Source organism: Osmerus mordax, chromosome 3, assembly GCF_038355195.1.
Source record: "Osmerus mordax isolate fOsmMor3 chromosome 3, fOsmMor3.pri, whole genome shotgun sequence".
NCBI classification, from domain to species: domain Eukaryota; kingdom Metazoa; phylum Chordata; class Actinopteri; order Osmeriformes; family Osmeridae; genus Osmerus; species Osmerus mordax.
This window is the reverse complement of record NC_090052.1, coordinates 3,383,145-3,395,945: the sequence shown is the minus strand read 5'-3', so window position 1 is coordinate 3,395,945 and position 12,801 is coordinate 3,383,145. Positions and strand designations below refer to the sequence as shown.

The 12,801-nt window shown below is 56.1% G+C and overlaps 2 long non-coding RNA genes across 2 annotated transcripts; both read left to right on the top strand.

Annotated features, from left to right (window-relative positions):
* The first annotated feature begins 346 nt into the window (after positions 1–346).
* On the top strand, positions 347–860 carry LOC136941223 (uncharacterized). The gene is made up of 3 exons (XR_010876459.1): positions 347–433; positions 521–671; positions 781–860. It is a non-coding gene; the product is annotated as an uncharacterized lncRNA (long non-coding RNA).
* Positions 861–7,304: 6,444 nt separating this feature from the next.
* LOC136941225 (uncharacterized) lies at positions 7,305–7,818 on the top strand. The gene is made up of 3 exons (XR_010876461.1): positions 7,305–7,391; positions 7,479–7,629; positions 7,739–7,818. It is a non-coding gene; the product is annotated as an uncharacterized lncRNA (long non-coding RNA).
* The last annotated feature ends 4,983 nt before the right edge of the window (positions 7,819–12,801 follow it).

Sequence of the window (12,801 nt, the reverse complement as noted above, 5' to 3'; positions counted from 1 at the left end):
GTCGGGAGTCTAACCAAACAACAGGCATGGCTTGTGAGTATACACGACATCCCTCAAGTTGGCCAACGCGTGTTTAGCGGTTCCTCCAGTATAGTAACTTCCTCCCTACTGTCTTAGCTCGGCACCTGTTGATGAATGCTAAACTAAAACGCATGGGACCTTCGGTGCAGTGCGCTGATGATGCTATGACCTTGCGGGTGAAGGGAGGGAAGACTCCTCATTTTCTGGTTGACAATGGTGAGATCAATGATGCATTTCTGTGGATTTCCCGGGAAAACGGCGAGTAGTTTGATCTGAGGATCTGCTTTCTGCAGGTGACGGGACTCTCATTCCCGTGACTCGGATGCCTTCTCAGTGTGGATTCTCTGTGAGAAGGTCACGCAGAGATGTGCTTTTTGTAGCTCCATACCAAGGCTGCCATGTTACTCAACGGGTAATTCATAATGAAGCAATGGAAGACTAGAGACGCCCCTCTTTTTATTTGGTTGCATTTGAGCCAAGTGGTCTACTCTTCCAACAGGGTGGAGATCATGTACTGCATTTAAAGCTGTGGGGGGAATCCATGACAATGTCTTGTCCTCTTGCACCTCCTCGCCCTTCAGTCTCCTGCCTCAGAAACGGCATGGTGTTGAATATGGGTAACATTGCAGCAGATGCACTCTCTGTAAAAGGTACATTTCAGCAGTTGCTCTCGTTTTGAAACAAGCCAATCCGAGTTTGTCTACTGTGTTTCAACAACCGTTTGCCAAGTGACCTGATGGTTAACTCTTTCTCGTTTAGTCTCTAACGTATGGGAGCCCCTGCTGTCATCCAGACAACTTTGTGGATTTTCTGTGGCATCACATTCTAGCAGATTGATGATCAGGGCTCCTTACAAAGAACCCTGCGTCAAGATGGAGGTTTAGTGCCAACTTCTGACCACAAATATGTGTATGGTGTATATTTGGGTCTTCCACTAATGCTTTTGTGTTTACAGGATCAGGTGCATGTTCTTGTCCTGCTGATGAATGGCCAACAGTTTGCAGTATCCTGCCCATCTCCACCTGCTGCTCCGGCAACAACTGATCCCCTGACACCAGACAATCTTCCTTACCCTCGGTTTCCAGGGCTGCCGGGCTCCCCCGGGTCCCCCCAGTATCCAGGGCTGCCGGGCTCCCCCGGGTCCCCCCAGTATCCAGGGCTGCCGGGCTCCCCCGGGTCCCCCCAGTATCCAGGGCTGCCGGGCTCCCCCGGGTCCCCCCAGTATCCAGGGCTGCCGGGCTCCCCCGGGTCCCCCCAATATCCAGGGCTGCCGGGCTCCCCCGGGTCCCCCCAGTATCCAGGGCTGCCGGGCTCCCCCGGGTCCCCCCAGTATCCAGGGCTGCCGGGCTCCCCCGGGTCCCCCCAGTATCCAGGGCTGCCGGGCTCCCCCGGGTCCCCCCAGTATCCAGGGCAGCCGGGTTCCACCGGGTCCCCCCAGTTCCCAGGCTCACCTCAGTTACCAGGGCTGCCAGGTTTCCCCGAGTATCCAGGGCAGCCGGGTTCCACCGGGACCCCTCAGTTTCCAGGTTACCCCCAGTTCCCAGGGCTGCCGGGTTCCCCCGGGACCCCTCAGTTTCCAGGGCAGCCAGGTTCCCCCGGGTCCCCCCAGTTTCCAGGCTCCCCCCAGTATCCAGGGCTGCCAGGGTCCCCTGAGTCCCCTCAGCTTCCAGGGTCCCTCGAGTATCCAGGGCAGCCTGGTTCCACAGGGTCCCCCCAGTATCCAGGTCTGCCTGGTTCCACAGGGTCCCCCCAGTATCCAGGCCAGCCAGGTTCCCCTGAGTCCCCCCAGTATCCAGGGCAGCCAGGGTCCCCCCAGTTACCAGGGCTGCCAGGCTCCCCTCAGTATCCAGGGCAGCCAGGTTCCCCTCAGTATCCAGTCCAGCCAGGTTTGCCCGGCTCCCCTCAGTTACCAGGGCTGCCGGGTTCCCCCGAGTCCCCCCAGTTTCCAGGGTCACCCCAGTTTCCCGGGCTGCCAGGTTCCCCTGGGTCCCCTCAGTTACCAGGCTCTCCTCAGTATCCAGGGCTGCCAGATTACCCCGGGTCCCCTCAGTATCCAGGGCTGCCAGGTTACCCCGGGTTCCCTCAGTTACCAGGCCAGCCAGGTTCCCCCGGGTCCCCCCAGTTTCCAGGCTCACCTCAGTTACCAGGGCTGCCGGGTTCCCCCGGGACCCCTCAGTTTCCAGGGCAGCCAGGTTCCCCCGGGTCCCCCCAGTTTCCAGGCTCCCCCCAGTATCCAGGGCTGCCAGGGTCCCCTGAGTCCCCTCAGCTTCCAGGGTCCCTCGAGTATCCAGGGCAGCCTGGTTCCACAGGGTCCCTCGAGTATCCAGGGCAGCCTGGTTCCACAGGGTCCCCCCAGTATCCAGGTCTGCCTGGTTCCACAGGGTCCCCCCAGTATCCAGGCCAGCCAGGTTCCCCTGAGTCCCCCCAGTATCCAGGGCAGCCAGGGTCCCCCCAGTATCCAGGGCTGCCAGGCTCCCCTCAGTATCCAGGGCAGCCAGGTTCCCCTCAGTATCCAGTCCAGCCAGGTTTGCCCGGCTCCCCTCAGTTACCAGGGCTGCCGGGTTCCCCCGAGTCCCCCCAGTTTCCAGGGTCACCCCAGTTTCCCGGGCTGCCAGGTTCCCCCGGGTCCCCTCAGTATCCAGGGCTGCCAGGTTACCCCGGGTTCCCTCAGTTACCAGGCCAGCCAGGTTCCCCCGGGTCCCCCCAGTTTCCAGGCTCACCTCAGTTACCAGGGCTGCCGGGTTCCCCCGGGACCCCTCAGTTTCCAGGGCAGCCAGGTTCCCCTGGGTCCCCTCAGTTTCCAGGGTCCCTCGAGTATCCAGGGCAGCCAGGTTCAACAGGGTCCCCCCAATATCCAGGTTTCTCTCAGTTACCAGGCCAGCCAGGTTCCCCTGAGTCCCCCCAGTTTCCAGGCCCACCTCAGTTACCAGGACTGCCAGGTTCCCCAGGCTCTCCTCAATTTCCAGGGCTGCCAGGTTCCCCAGGGTCCCCCCAATATCCAGGTTTCCCTCAGTTCCTAGGCCAGCCAGGTTCCCCTGAGTCCCCCCAGTTTCCAGGCTCACCTCAGTTACCAGGGCTAACAGGTTCCCCTGGGTCCCCTCAGTTACCAGGACAGCCAGGTTCCCCTGAGTCCCCCCAGTTTCCAGGCTCACCTCAGTTACCAGGGCTGCCAGGTTTCCCTGAGTATCCAGGGCAGCCGGGTTCCCCTGGGTCCCCTCAGTTTCCAGGGTCCCCCCAGTATCCAGGGCAGCCAGGTTCCCCTGGGTCCCCTCAGCTTCCAGGGTCCCCTCAGCTTCCAGGACTGCCAGGTTTCCCAGGCTCTCCTCAATTTCCAGGGCTGCCAGGTTCCCCAGGGTCCCCCCAATATCCAGGTCTGCCAGGGTCCCCTCAGTTCCCAGGCCAGCCAGGTTCCTCTGGGTCCCCCCAGTTCCAAAGCCAGCCAGGTTCCCCTGAGTCCCCTCAGTTTCCAGGCTCACCTCAGTTACCAGGGCTGCCAGGGTCCCCTCAGTATCCAGAGCTGCCAGGTTACCCCGGGTTCCCTCAGTTGCCAGGGTCCCCTGAGTCCCCTCAGTTTCCAGGTTCCCCCCAGTCACCAGGACTGCCAGGTTCCCCTGAGTCCCCTCAGGTTCCAGGCTCCCCTCAGTATCCAGGGCTGCCAGGGTTCCCTCAGTTACCAGGCCAGCCAGGGTCCCCCCAGTTTCCAGGGTCCCCCCAGTATCCAGGGCAGCCAGGTTCCCCTGGGTCCCCTCAGTTTCCAGGGTCCCTCGAGTATCCAGGGCAGCCAGGTTCAACAGGGTCCCCCCAATATCCAGGTTTCTCTCAGTTCCCAGGCCAGCCAGGTTCCCCTGAGTCCCCCCAGTTTCCAGGCTCACCTCAGTTACCAGGACTGCCAGGTTCCCCAGGCTCTCCTCAATTTCCAGGGCTGCCAGGTTCCCCAGGGTCCCCCCAATATCCAGGTTTCCCTCAGTTCCCAGGCCAGCCAGGTTCCCCTGAGTCCCCCCAGTTTCCAGGCTCACCTCAGTTACCAGGGCTAACAGGTTCCCCCGGGTCCCCTCAGTTACCAGGACAGCCAGGTTCCCCTGAGTCCCCCCAGTTTCCAGGCTCACCTCAGTTACCAGGGCTGCCAGGTTTCCCCGAGTATCCAGGGCAGCCGGGTTCCCCTGGGTCCCCTCAGTTTCCAGGGTCCCCCCAGTATCCAGGGCAGCCAGGTTCCCCTGGGTCCCCTCAGCTTCCAGGGTCCCCTCAGCTTCCAGGGCAGCCAGGTTCCCCAGGCTCTTCTCAGTTTCCAGGGCTGCCAGGTTCCCTCGGGTCCCCCCAGTATCCAGGGCTTCAAGGGTCCCCTCAGTATTCAGGGCAGCCAGGTTTCCCTGAGTCCCCTCAGTTTCCAGGGTCCCCCCAGTATCCAGGGCAGCCAGGGTCCCCTCAGTATCCAGGGCAGCCAGGTTTCCCTGAGTCCCCACAGTTACCAGGCCAGCCAGGTTCCCCCGGGTCCCCCCAGTATCCAGGGCTGCCAGGTTCCTCCGGGTTCCCTCAGTTACCAGGCCAGCCAGGTTCCCCCGGGTTCCCAGGCCAGCCAGGTTCCCCCAGCTCCCCTCAGTTACCAGGGCTGCCAGGTTTCCCTGGGTCCCCTCAGTATCCAGGGCAGCCAGGGTCCCCCCAGTATCCAGGGCTGCCAGGTTCCTCCGGGTTCCCTCAGTTGCCAGGCCAGCCAGGTTCCCCCGGGTCCCCTCAGTTTCCAGGGTCCCCCCAGTATCCAGGGCTGCCAGGGTCCCCCCCGTATCCAGGGCGGCCAGGTTTCCCCAGACCATTCCCAACCACTGCAAGCCTTTCCAATTCTGACTCGGCAGAGCTGCCTCCATACCCCTGGTTCCCGGGCTTCCCTCTATTACCCAGACCTCTCCCAGCAACTGCCACTACAAGAGCTACGCCAGGGCTTCCTTACCACTCTTTTCCAAGGTCCCCTCAGTACCCCTGGTCCCTGACATCTGCCAACATAGCTGGACCCACTCATCCCCAGAGGCCTCCCTGTGTTAACGCCGCCCACTACAAACGCAAGCCAAAGAGGGTTAAGCAGATGGTCCCTCCAGTGTACAACATCATGTTCCGGGACGATGCTTCCCTTCAGTTGAATGTTACACAGGCTCCAGCAGGGACCCCCAAGTCTTCCACCACTGCTGGTGTCGAGGACCAGAGGAGGATTCCTGGGTTTGGTTCTGCCAGTAGGGGTGCCCTCCCTCCTCCACCTGCTGAGGACTCTTAGCAAGTGACTCTTAACAATTCTTTTGAGTAGTTGTGTAATGTCACTTCTGCACTTTTATAATAAAGAATTCTTAACTTTAAACTGACTGGGTTGGAATCTGTTGCTGTGAACATGAATTTCTGTATGGCATGGTTTGTGATCATTAACTTGTTTGATTTAAATGCTTGAACTTTACCGAGTTGGTTATTTGACATGCAGTTCTGCCCAATGGATTTGTGTACTCTAATATACTTATTCACAAGTCCGTTACTAAGACTTTCACTCTAGACCAAAAGTGCTTGCGTTTGTCTGCCCCTCACAAAGGAAGCAGTGCTCTGAAGTGACTTTCTAGAGGATTATTGGGTTTCAGAGTGCTACTGTATGGCCCAGGCTGACACTTTCTATCCTTCAGCAGCCACGCTGAAACCACAGTTCTGTCAGCGCCTTACTCTGGTTTTGAGAATAATCTAACAAAACATTTGTCACGATTGCAGTGCAGACTTTAAAATGTAGCCTTGCCTTTTCCTCAAACCTTATAGATTCTTATGAACAAGCTACTAAAACCGATAGTCTTTGTTGTAAATATTTGAACGTTTTAAGAATGGACATTTTATTGTGGGTGCCACCGTAGCTCATTAGCTGAGACCTTGATGCAGCGGCCTGAGTTCGAATCCAGCGCCGGTCATTTCTGCATGTCACCCCCCCTACATTTCCTGTCTCAACTGTGTCTAATAAAGGCCAACAATATATCTTAAAACATTCGGCATATTTTATTGTACATGTGGTTTTACAGGCAGGCGCTAGACTGCCTCTGAAACGCCTGACCATTTTAATGCTAGGGAGGAGACACCAGAACCTCCTGAGGGTGCAGGTGGGGACCAGAAGCCAGCCCCCTCCCCTGACTTGGAGCCCCCAGATGAGGACCCACCCAGATCCAACGTGTCGGGCGGAGTCCCAGCTGTCTCTCAGGAGAATGACTGTAAAAAAATAAATAAGAAAGCTGACAAACCAGCTACAGATCCAGCTTTTCAATTCTCTCTCATAGTCTGGATGGTAATTACTTGACATTATTCAAATCAATTATTAATATATTTCACAACATTAATAATATTTCAGAAGCAAACTGTAAGTAACTAAATAATTGGATGTAATAAAAATAATTGGAAAGTAATATTTATATGATTTCCGAGTCAGATTGGCATGAGCTCATCAGCACTAAATTGACTGAAACACATTGCCAATTGGGAGCATCAAAGTGAACCAACCCCTCTACTCTGAACAACCACTGAGAAAGTCACTTCATGACAGTGATCCAATTGCACTTCAGGTGCGTTTGAATGAAGTCTTGCCCACCTCAAATTTACAAATTTGATTGGTCGTCCAATTTGAGCGAGCACCTTAAAGCTGTGTGGAATGTGTATTTGCGTTATGTTGGGTAGGGCCGCGTTGAGAGGTTGTTCAACATGGTGTGGTGTAATTCTCAGTTTTGCTTCTTGGTACTGAGGACGTTGGCCTGTTTTGTAGCAGTTTCCTATGGAAGTATTAGAGATGGGAGCACATTTAGGTTAACAAATGAAGAGACCGATCCGACGGAATTCGAAACCAAATTTAGAAGAGACTTCCTTCGTGACGCAAATGAGCCCAGATCTCCGACTGGCGTCGTAACTGGAAACGGCTCTCTTGCCTTTGATTCAGACGGTCGGGAGTCTAACCAAACAACAGGCATGGCTTGTGAGTATACACGACATCCCTCAAGTTGGCCAACGCGTGTTTAGCGGTTCCTCCAGTATAGTAACTTCCTCCCTACTGTCTTAGCTCGGCACCTGTTGATGAATGCTAAACTAAAACGCATGGGACCTTCGGTGCAGTGCGCTGATGATGCTATGACCTTGCGGGTGAAGGGAGGGAAGACTCCTCATTTTCTGGTTGACAATGGTGAGATCAATGATGCATTTCTGTGGATTTCCCGGGAAAACGGCGAGTAGTTTGATCTGAGGATCTGCTTTCTGCAGGTGACGGGACTCTCATTCCCGTGACTCGGATGCCTTCTCAGTGTGGATTCTCTGTGAGAAGGTCACGCAGAGATGTGCTTTTTGTAGCTCCATACCAAGGCTGCCATGTTACTCAACGGGTAATTCATAATGAAGCAATGGAAGACTAGAGACGCCCCTCTTTTTATTTGGTTGCATTTGAGCCAAGTGGTCTACTCTTCCAACAGGGTGGAGATCATGTACTGCATTTAAAGCTGTGGGGGGAATCCATGACAATGTCTTGTCCTCTTGCACCTCCTCGCCCTTCAGTCTCCTGCCTCAGAAACGGCATGGTGTTGAATATGGGTAACATTGCAGCAGATGCACTCTCTGTAAAAGGTACATTTCAGCAGTTGCTCTCGTTTTGAAACAAGCCAATCCGAGTTTGTCTACTGTGTTTCAACAACCGTTTGCCAAGTGACCTGATGGTTAACTCTTTCTCGTTTAGTCTCTAACGTATGGGAGCCCCTGCTGTCATCCAGACAACTTTGTGGATTTTCTGTGGCATCACATTCTAGCAGATTGATGATCAGGGCTCCTTACAAAGAACCCTGCGTCAAGATGGAGGTTTAGTGCCAACTTCTGACCACAAATATGTGTATGGTGTATATTTGGGTCTTCCACTAATGCTTTTGTGTTTACAGGATCAGGTGCATGTTCTTGTCCTGCTGATGAATGGCCAACAGTTTGCAGTATCCTGCCCATCTCCACCTGCTGCTCCGGCAACAACTGATCCCCTGACACCAGACAATCTTCCTTACCCTCGGTTTCCAGGGCTGCCGGGCTCCCCCGGGTCCCCCCAGTATCCAGGGCTGCCGGGCTCCCCCTGGTCCCCCCAGTATCCAGGGCTGCCGGGCTCCCCCGGGTCCCCCCAGTATCCAGGGCTGCCGGGCTCCCCCGGGTCCCCCCAGTATCCAGGGCTGCCGGGCTCCCCCGGGTCCCCCCAGTATCCAGGGCTGCCGGGCTCCCCCGGGTCCCCCCAGTATCCAGGGCTGCCGGGCTCCCCCGGGTCCCCCCAGTATCCAGGGCTGCCGGGCTCCCCCGGGTCCCCCCAGTATCCAGGGCTGCCGGGCTCCCCCGGGTCCCCCCAGTATCCAGGGCAGCCGGGTTCCACCGGGTCCCCCCAGTTCCCAGGCTCACCTCAGTTACCAGGGCTGCCAGGTTTCCCCGAGTATCCAGGGCAGCCGGGTTCCACCGGGACCCCTCAGTTTCCAGGTTACCCCCAGTTCCCAGGGCTGCCGGGTTCCCCCGGGACCCCTCAGTTTCCAGGGCAGCCAGGTTCCCCCGGGTCCCCCCAGTTTCCAGGCTCCCCCCAGTATCCAGGGCTGCCAGGGTCCCCTGAGTCCCCTCAGCTTCCAGGGTCCCTCGAGTATCCAGGGCAGCCTGGTTCCACAGGGTCCCCCCAGTATCCAGGTCTGCCTGGTTCCACAGGGTCCCCCCAGTATCCAGGCCAGCCAGGTTCCCCTGAGTCCCCCCAGTATCCAGGGCAGCCAGGGTCCCCCCAGTATCCAGGGCAGCCAGGGTCCCCCCAGTTACCAGGGCTGCCAGGCTCCCCTCAGTATCCAGGGCAGCCAGGTTCCCCTCAGTATCCAGTCCAGCCAGGTTTGCCCGGCTCCCCTCAGTTACCAGGGCTGCCGGGTTCCCCCGAGTCCCCCCAGTTTCCAGGGTCACCCCAGTTTCCCGGGCTGCCAGGTTCCCCTGGGTCCCCTCAGTTACCAGGCTCTCCTCAGTTTCCAGGGCTGCCAGATTACCCCGGGTCCCCTCAGTATCCAGGCCAGCCAGGTTCCCCCGGGTCCCCCCAGTTTCCAGGCTCACCTCAGTTACCAGGCCAGCCGGGTTCCCCTGGGACCCCTCAGTTTCCAGGGCAGCCAGGTTCCCCCGGGTCCCCTCAGCTTTCAGGGTCCCTCGAGTATCCAGGGCTGCCTGGTTCCACAGGGTCCCCCCAGTATCCAGGCCAGCCAGGTTCCCCTGAGTCCCCCCAGTATCCAGGGCAGCCAGGGTCCCCCCAGTTACCAGGGCTGCCAGGCTCCCCTCAGTATCCAGGGCAGCCAGGTTCCCCTCAGTATCCAGTCCAGCCAGGTTTGCCCGGCTCCCCTCAGTTACCAGGGCTGCCGGGTTCCCCCGAGTCCCCCCAGTTTCCAGGGTCACCCCAGTTTCCCGGGCTGCCAGGTTCCCCTGGGTCCCCTCAGTTACCAGGCTCTCCTCAGTATCCAGGGCTGCCAGATTACCCCGGGTCCCCTCAGTATCCAGGGCTGCCAGGTTACCCCGGGTTCCCTCAGTTACCAGGCCAGCCAGGTTCCCCCGGGTCCCCCCAGTTTCCAGGCTCACCTCAGTTACCAGGGCTGCCGGGTTCCCCCGGGACCCCTCAGTTTCCAGGGCAGCCAGGTTCCCCTGGGTCCCCTCAGTTTCCAGGGTCCCTCGAGTATCCAGGGCAGCCAGGTTCAACAGGGTCCCCCCAATATCCAGGTTTCTCTCAGTTCCCAGGCCAGCCAGGTTCCCCTGAGTCCCCCCAGTTTCCAGGCTCACCTCAGTTACCAGGACTGCCAGGTTCCCCAGGCTCTCCTCAATTTCCAGGGCTGCCAGGTTCCCCAGGGTCCCCCCAATATCCAGGTTTCCCTCAGTTCCCAGGCCAGCCAGGTTCCCCTGAGTCCCCCCAGTATCCAGGGCAGCCAGGGTCCCCTCAGTATCCAGGGCAGCCAGGTTTCCCTGAGTCCCCACAGTTACCAGGCCAGCCAGGTTCCCCCGGGTCCCCCCAGTATCCAGGGCTGCCAGGTTCCCTCGGGTCCCCCCAGTATCCAGGGCAGCCAGGGTCCCCTCAGTATCCAGGGCAGCCAGGTTTCCCTGAGTCCCCACAGTTACCAGGCCAGCCAGGTTCCCCCGGGTCCCCCCAGTATCCAGGGCTGCCAGGTTCCCCCGGGTTCCCTCAGTTACCAGGCCAGCCAGGTTCCCCCGGGTTCCCAGGCCAGCCAGGTTCCCCCAGCTCCCCTCAGTTACCAGGGCTGCCAGGTTTCCCTGGGTCCCCTCAGTATCCAGGGCAGCCAGGGTCCCCCCAGTATCCAGGGCTGCCAGGTTCCCCCGGGTTCCCTCAGTTGCCAGGCCAGCCAGGTTCCCCCGGGTCCCCTCAGTTTCCAGGGTCCCCCCAGTATCCAGGGCTGCCAGGGTCCCCCCCGTATCCAGGGCGGCCAGGTTTCCCCAGACCATTCCCAACCACTGCAAGCCTTTCCAATTCTGACTCGGCAGAGCTGCCTCCATACCCCTGGTTCCCGGGCTTCCCTCTATTACCCAGACCTCTCCCAGCAACTGCCACTACAAGAGCTACGCCAGGGCTTCCTTACCACTCTTTTCCAAGGTCCCCTCAGTACCCCTGGTCCCTGACATCTGCCAACATAGCTGGACCCACTCATCCCCAGAGGCCTCCCTGTGTTAACTCCGCCCACTACAAACGCAAGCCAAAGAGGGTTAAGCAGATGGTCCCTCCAGTGTACAACATCATGTTCCGGGACGATGCTTCCCTTCAGTTGAATGTTACACAGGCTCCAGCAGGGACCCCCAAGTCTTCCACCACTGCTGGTGTCGAGGACCAGAGGAGGATTCCTGGGTTTGGTTCTGCCAGTAGGGGTGCCCTCCCTCCTCCACCTGCTGAGGACTCGTAGCAAGTGACTCTTAACAATTCTTTTGAGTAGTTGTGTAATGTCACTTCTGCACTTTTATAATAAAGAATTCTTAACTTTAAACTGACTGGGTTGGAATCTGTTGCTGTGAACATGAATTTCTGTATGGCATGGTTTGTGATCATTAACTTGTTTGATTTAAATGCTTGAACTTTACCGAGTTGGTTATTTGACATGCAGTTCTGCCCAATGGATTTGTGTACTCTAATATACTTATTCACAAGTCCGTTACTAAGACTTTCACTCTAGACCAAAAGTGCTTGCGTTTGTCTGCCCCTCACAAAGGAAGCAGTGCTCTGAAGTGACTTTCTAGAGGATTATTGGGTTTCAGAGTGCTACTGTATGGCCCAGGCTGACACTTTCTATCCTTCAGCAGCCACGCTGAAACCACAGTTCTGTCAGCGCCTTACTCTGGTTTTGAGAATAATCTAACAAAACATTTGTCACGATTGCAGTGCAGACTTTAAAATGTAGCCTTGCCTTTTCCTCAAACCTTATAGATTCTTATGAACAAGCTACTAAAACCGATAGTCTTTGTTGTAAATATTTGAACGTTTTAAGAATGGACATTTTATTGTGGGTGCCACCGTAGCTCATTAGCTGAGACCTTGATGCAGCGGCCTCAGTTCGAATCCAGCGCCGGTCATTTCTGCATGTCACCCCCCCTACATTTCCTGTCTCAACTGTGTCTAATAAAGGCCAACAATTTATCTTAAAACATTCGGCATATTTTATTGTACATGTGGTTTTACAGGCAGGCGCTAGACTGCCTCTGAAACGCCTGACCATTTTAATGCTAGGGAGGAGACACCAGAACCTCCTGAGGGTGCAGGTGGGGACCAGAAGCCAGCCCCCTCCCCTGACTTGGAGCCCCCAGATGAGGACCCACCCAGATCCAACGTGTCGGGCGGAGTCCCAGCTGTCTCTCAGGAGAATGACTGTAAAAAAATAAATAAGAAAGCTGACAAACCAGCTACAGATCCAGCTTTTCAATTCTCTCTCATAGTCTGGATGGTAATTACTTGACATTATTCAAATCAATTATTAATATATTTCACAACATTAATAATATTTCAGAAGCAAACTGTAAGTAACTAAATAATTGGATGTAATAAAAATAATTGGAAAGTAATATTTATATGATTTCCGAGTCAGATTGGCATGAGCTCATCAGCACTAAATTGACTGAAACACATTGCCAATTGGGAGCATCAAAGTGAACCAACCCCTCTACTCTGAACAACCACTGAGAAAGTCACTTCATGACAGTGATCCAATTGCACTTCAGGTGCGTTTGAATGAAGTCTTGCCCACCTCAAATTTACAAATTTGATTGGTCGTCCAATTTGAGCGAGCACCTTAAAGCTGTGTGGAATGTGTATTTGCGTTATGTTGGGTAGGGCCGCGTTGAGAGGTTGTTCAACATGGTGTGGTGTAATTCTCAGTTTTGCTTCTTGGTACTGAGGACGTTGGCCTGTTTTGTAGCAGTTTCCTATGGAAGTATTAGAGATGGGAGCACATTTAGGTTAACAAATGAAGAGACCGATCCGACGGAATTCGAAACCAAATTTAGAAGAGACTTCCTTCGTGACGCAAATGAGCCCAGATCTCCGACTGGCGTCGTAACTGGAAACGGCTCTCTTGCCTTTGATTCAGACGGTCGGGAGTCTAACCAAACAACAGGCATGGCTTGTGAGTATACACGACATCCCTCAAGTTGGCCAACGCGTGTTTAGCGGTTCCTCCAGTATAGTAACTTCCTCCCTACTGTCTTAGCTCGGCACCTGTTGATGAATGCTAAACTAAAACGCATGGGACCTTCGGTGCAGTGCGCTGATGA